This window comes from Eptatretus burgeri, chromosome 10 (assembly GCF_056783735.1).
Source record: "Eptatretus burgeri isolate ZD-2024b chromosome 10, Ebu_testis_v1, whole genome shotgun sequence".
NCBI lineage: Eukaryota > Metazoa > Chordata > Myxini > Myxiniformes > Myxinidae > Eptatretus > Eptatretus burgeri.
The window spans coordinates 83,122,810-83,129,174 of record NC_140970.1 but is presented as its reverse complement, the minus strand read 5'-3'; the positions used below and the strand labels follow the sequence as shown (position 1 = coordinate 83,129,174).

The 6,365-nt window shown below is 44.3% G+C and overlaps 1 long non-coding RNA gene across 1 annotated transcript; it reads left to right on the top strand.

The window, feature by feature from the left end:
- The first annotated feature begins 3,149 nt into the window (after positions 1 to 3,149).
- Positions 3,150 to 5,255, top strand: LOC147018991 (uncharacterized). Its single transcript, XR_015062827.1, has 3 exons — positions 3,150 to 3,351; positions 4,759 to 4,909; positions 5,073 to 5,255. It is a non-coding gene; the product is annotated as an uncharacterized LOC147018991 (long non-coding RNA).
- The last annotated feature ends 1,110 nt before the right edge of the window (positions 5,256 to 6,365 follow it).

Below are 6,365 nucleotides of genomic sequence, written 5' to 3'. Positions count from 1 at the left end.
TTTTGTCCCTTTCTCGTCTGTAATGAATCTGGTGTGAGGTGCCTTAGCTTCTTTTGATTAATTTTTACCTGAGAATGGCTAATTCGTTCTTTATTCCCTTCGCATTCTGCGAAAGGTTATGTTTTGGTCGGCGTGTATTTATATGTTTATTTATTTATTTATTTGTAATCTTGTGATTCGTATAACTCAAAAAGTATTAAACCGAATTGCATGAAATTTGGTGGGATGATTGGTTATTAGCCAGGAAGCATTCGATTATATTTTGGGATCGTTCGGGTCAAAGGTCAAGGTCAAGGTCACGAAAAGGTCAAAATCGTCTTTCTACGATAACACGGTCAATTTATATTCAATTTGCATACAACTAACGCCAAAATGTTCAGAATTCAACGCCTCATCTTGTGATATGCAATATGACACAATGACGCCCATACTCTTGTTACCGGTTAGGGGTCAAAGGTCAGGGGGGTCACGACCTTGAAAAATATGCGGTTTTTGTCATAACGCGGTCAATTCTTGTCCGCTTTACATGAACCCAGCACCAAAATGTTCAGAATTTAATGCCCAATCTTGTGACACAATGACGTCAAAACACATGTCACCAGTTGGGGTAAAATGTCGGGGGGGGTCACGCCCTTGAAAAATATGCGGTTTTCGGCATAACTCAGTCAATTCTTATTCGATTTGCATGAAACCAGCATCAAACGAGATTACCTTCTCTTGTTGAAACGTTGTATTCACCGAGCTTGCGAGTGAAGACTCGCCAAAACGACGTGAGTTGATTGTTGTTTAGTCCGTAGCTCCCGAAAGTCGGGGGGGGGGGTCATGACATTATAGATATGTGGTTTGTTTCATAAGACCATTGATATGAAACCAGTTCCCCACACTCATACCAAGAACAAAAAAGTAGTGGTGGCGAAGGTATGCGCTCTATGAGTGCCCGTTCTAGTTATTAATTGTATTATTTTCCTTCCCTCCCAACCATCCATCTCCTCCATCGCGATTCCACCATTCCCTGGTTATTTTTATTTGCTTGTGGTTTGGGAATAAACCCATTGGTTCTAAAAGAGCTAAGGTTCTTGTGTTTCTCCTCATAACCGTGCGCATAAACCCGCATTAATTTGGAATGTCATCTGAGAGAGTAAAAAGCCAGTTCATCCCATCTGCCCAACGTCAGTGTTAATTGACCTGGCCGTGACAATATATCACATCTGTGTTCAGGAGTTCTCTTTTCGCGAGTTACAGGTATTGGTGAACATGGGACTTTCAAAATGACGAAATACATCTCAGGATGCTCAGTGCACATGCGCAGAAACCCGAGGAAACTTGCGTGTTGGGGCAAAAGAAAGTATATGATGTGTTCAGGATAATGATGGTTTCCTAAAATCGCTCACAATGCTGCAAAATATGTCGAAAATACTTGGCAAAGTACCTGAGAGAAAGGGTTGTGCCTTTGCACAACGAAATAGTTGGAGAACTTTCTCAGCTTGCCAACCGGAAAGATGCTCGAAGTACAAAATCCTGACCATGTGAGTCGGAGCAAGACCTGAGTGGTTGAGCGTGTGATTCACTAACCGCTGAATGATCACTACCATTGAATGGTCTGTGTCTGGATTAGGTGCTTCTGAACACTGATGGGAAGAACATCTCTGGGATTTGTGAATGTACAGGGTAAGTAAACATTGTTTGTTTGGTTCAGGGTGGCAAGAATAATTATACTAGATTTTTGCATCTATTTCTAATAGGGTGTGTGTGTGTGTGTGTGTGTGTGTGTGTGTGTGTGTGTGTGTGTGTGTGTGTGTGTGTGTGTGTGTGTGTGTGTGTGTGTGTGTGTGTGTGTGTGTGTGTGTGTGTGTGTGTTATATCCCTGGTCCATGCCAGCTTAAATCATTTACAGGTAGGACATGCATGAGAATCTCAATGCCTCACACCCACTCAACCGCCGAATCGGTTTCATCGCTTATTGGCGAATCATCAGGGACAGCGTAGGCAGAAAGGTGCACCATTGAGGCTCCCAACCATGTAGCACATGCAAATGTCAACAGCAATCAAAACAAAAATGAAAACAAGACCCAATCACATCTCTCACCTGTGATTTGAGGGAATAACCAATCAGCTCTCACTCAGGGAGCATTTGAAACAGCAAAGGTCTGACCTAGCGGGGATTCAGTATACTCGAGGAATAATGAACATCTTATCAGAACAGAGGATGTTGTACGGTTTGGGAAGGGGGTGATATTACTCCACCTTACTCTCGAGCAGAACGGTCTTCTTATTACCAAATGATCTTCCATAAGCATTTTAAGTTCTTTGAAATTCATAACCATTTTAAAATCCCCCACATATTTAGCTTAATCAACCACAAGGTAATGCATCAAAAATAAAACAACTTTTTTAAAAAAAAAAACCCTGCATATTCTGACTGCGTTGTGTTAAAAGCCACAGTTGTTGCTGACAATAGAAAACGAAAGGATCTGTTCACATAATGAGAGGTGTATTATTGTTCTGGCTGTATCGTGGTGACAAAATCATGAAATGGACGAATGAGAAAAATATAGTCGCTGCATCATTTCTCAAATATGGTTCAAAATTTGCAAAAAATATGAATGCAACAGGCTGTTCCAGAACATGAATGTGCGATGAAGATGGAGGATTGTGTCGATGAGCACGGAAGAGTTTAATGGTGATATTATGAAGAAACAGAAGCCGTTATGAACTGGTAGCATACCCGAATATAAAATGTAATAGCAGCATGGTTCCAGTAATGGGTGAGCCAGAGTATGTCATTCGGAAAAAAAAAGGAGATGCAAAGCCGCCTCTCACTTATGCCTGCAAGCAATAAAGATTCCTTGCTGTGCAAATTTCAAATTCCTCATACGAGATGAGGATTGAGTTGGAAATCTTTCCTTATTTCAAAAATCGTTCGATGTTTCCCGTGAGCACTCGTCACCAAAGCCAACACTAATCATTATTATTATTATCCTTGTTGTGCATAACCTCAGAAAATAATTTTATTTAAAATGACAAGGATTTCAAAAGCAGTGCAAAATTCCACCTCAAAATCATGTTTGCGTCATGTCATAATTGGGAAGGTACTCAAACAATAACACCGAATACAATACATTGCGTTGTTACCTCCACTACCGAAGGTGAAGGAGGTTATTATATGTTTTCACCCCCTTTATGTTTGTTACTTGTTTGTATTTGTCTGTTTATCGCCGACAGGTCACAATTTTAAACCGATCTTCACGAAACTTCACCACATGGTGGAGTTTGCCAGAAGGAAGAAGCCCATTGTTTTTTGAGGTCAACATGGACCAAATGGTCAACATACGTCCAAGGTCGACAACGAAAGTGAGATTTCTAACATTGTCAATTTTCATCCGATTGACTTGAAATTTGAAGAGGATTTTTTTTTGTACAAGGTCAATTAATTCAATGATCAATTATTTTTGAGGTCAAAATTGAGCAAAAGGTCAACATAGACTAAAAGGTCAACAACTTCGATGAGATTTCTAAAATCCTCAATTTTCATCCTATTGACTTGAAATTTAAAGAGACTTTATATTTTTGGTCACTGAATTCAACGAGCCAAATATTTTTGAGGTCAACATCCACCAAAAGGTCAACATAGGCCCAAGATCAACAACTGAGGAGACATTTCTAAAATCCTCAATTTTCATCTCAATGACTTGAAATTTGAAGAGGATTTTCATATCGGGTCACTGAATTCAATCACCAATTGTTTTTGAGGTCACCATAGGCCAAAAGGACAACAGAGGCCGAATTTCTAAAATTGCCAATTTTCATCCATCTATCCTTCCAATGGAACCATACTCTGTGTAGAGCGTTGGTGCAGCCGAAGCAGTCTCCATGGCTAGTGGGCACAATCCTGGACGGGTCGCCACTCCGACACAGTTTAGCAGCATGCTGGCACTCATTTTTCCGACCCCAGAAGGATGGCAGTTCGAGTTAACCCCACCTGGTATTAATTCAACAGGTGAGCGGGATTTGAACTCAGGACCCTAAGATCCCAAGCACACCACCCTAACCATTAGGCCAACAGCAGGCATAAAATTACAAGACCAAACCAGGAATCAAACTCAAGTTCCCTGGACTGGAAAACGATACCAGTGCTCTGCCATCTGAGCTATCTGGGCAACCCACCAACTGAGCAACACCATTCTTCCACATATACAGGTACCGCTCTCTCTCCCCCACTCCTTCCGGGGCACTCATTGCCAACCATAGGAGCAGCTGGGGCCTGCTCTCGAGAGGGTCGAGCTGCTCCTATGGTTGGCATTGAGTGCCCCGGAAGCAGTGGGGGAGAGAGTGCGGTACCTGCATATGTGGAAGAATTGCATTGCTCAGCTGGTGAATTGCCCAGATAGCCCAGATGACAGAACACTGGTATGGTTTTCCAGAGGACCTAGATTTGATTCCTGCTCTTGTCCTCCAATTTTTCCATATATATATATATATATATATATATATATATATATATATATATATATATATATATATATATATATATATATATATATATATATAGTTGTGGTTCTAGAAACCGCATCCCTGCAACACCAATGGCAGCCAACATGCAGTGGTGCGCAGTCAGTTATTTCATGAATATACGTTCAGATAGTCCCTTCCTTCTTGTCTCATGGGAGAAACGGGACAGTGTGTTGTGTAAATCTCATAGTTAAGTCTGATTAAACCTCCGAACTTCATTCCTACTCTGTCTTTTTCTCTATCCCTGAGGTAAATCCAAGCAAGGGGTCTTCACAAGGCCGGCAGGTGCTCCGCTCAGACACCCATCTGTAAAAACCACAGCTGCGCCCTTCGCGTGAGAATGTGTCCTCACAGAAGACCAGTCATGGAAAAATAACACCCCAAATGCTAACAACTTACAGTATGATGCACCGCACTCTTTTCAACTCATTTCTGAGTCCAATAATTATATCTGTTCTCTTTTCAATCCAAATCTCTATTTAATAATTATATCTGTCTTCTCCTTCAATCCGAATCTCCGTCTAATAATTATATCTGATCTTTTCCTTCGATTCCTTACACAGATTGGGGATGGCACCACGCACACCACCACTTGCTGCTTGATGGTTGAATGGTGGCGGACCCACATGCAGCCCCGGGGTAATTTATTATCGCACACGGAGTAGGGCGCGAGTGGCACACATCTTGTCCGGGTCTGCGCATGGGTTTACCACAGCATCTTACCGTCAGTCTTGGCTGATCACCGCGGCCACTGGTGTCTCACATGGACGGCGAGCGTCCTCTCGCCTCTCCGACCGGCGGGGCTGCGGCCAGGCAGAGGCACGCTCTGCGACTTGGGCCGCACAGCTTGCAGACAGGCAGCGCATTGTCCGTCGCTGACCGCAAGTCGCTGTGGACGGCCCGGGAGTTTGGTGCAGGGCGATTCGTGTCACGGTACTCTTAGTGTGATGATTCCGCAGCTTGGAACCATCTGGCCGGAAGTACAGTGAGACCGCTTTCGGTCATGGCGGCCGGCCCGTGTGCTGGCCGGGGCCCAACCAGAGCGCCCGATTCGCGTGACAACACATCGCTTCAGGTCGTCACCCCTGCCCGCACCACGGGGTCTATAAAAGTATCGGTCGCGGGGTTGTCCGTGGTCGTCATCGTCTTTCCTGCACTATGTTCCCATCTGCCGGTGCAGTTCCAGTTCCAGTTCCTGTTCTTAGTTCCTGCTCGTTGTTCCTGGCCTGCTCTATCTCAACCCATTCATCTTCGTGTTTGCCTGCTGGCTCCGCCTTCTTCACCGACTTGCCGCTGACTCCACCCATCCACTGACCCACCTGATCCTGTCTGCCATTCCGCCCACTGCTTCGGACTCCGCCTTTCTCCACCCACTCGTTTTGACTCCGCCTTCCTCCAGCTGCTGGCTTATGACTCCACCAAAGTCCTTCCTTCACAACTGTCGGGCACGCCCCATTACTCTGGATCGACGCTCAGCTGCTCGAAGTGCCACAGAGTGGGAGACGACACGCCAGCAGTCAGGGAGGTATCGCCCAGTGGAGCATCCCCCCAAAACATATCGGTGGTGTGGTCGGGCAATCGTGCAAGGTATTGAGAAACTGTTAGACTCATTTCCTCTTCATCAGTGTGTGTGTGTGTGTGTGTGTGTGTGTGTGTGTGTGTGTGTGTGTGTGTGTGTGTGTGTGTGTGTGTGTGTGTGTGTGTGTGTGTGTGTGTGTGTGTGTGTGTGTGTGTGTGTGATGGTGCCTGTCCTTGCTTGAGTTAAGATTGAACAAGAATTATATCGGAATAACTCTGCTCTGTGTCTGCTTTTGTATGTTGCTTGTATTATTGTCGCACCACACTTTTCTTCCTAT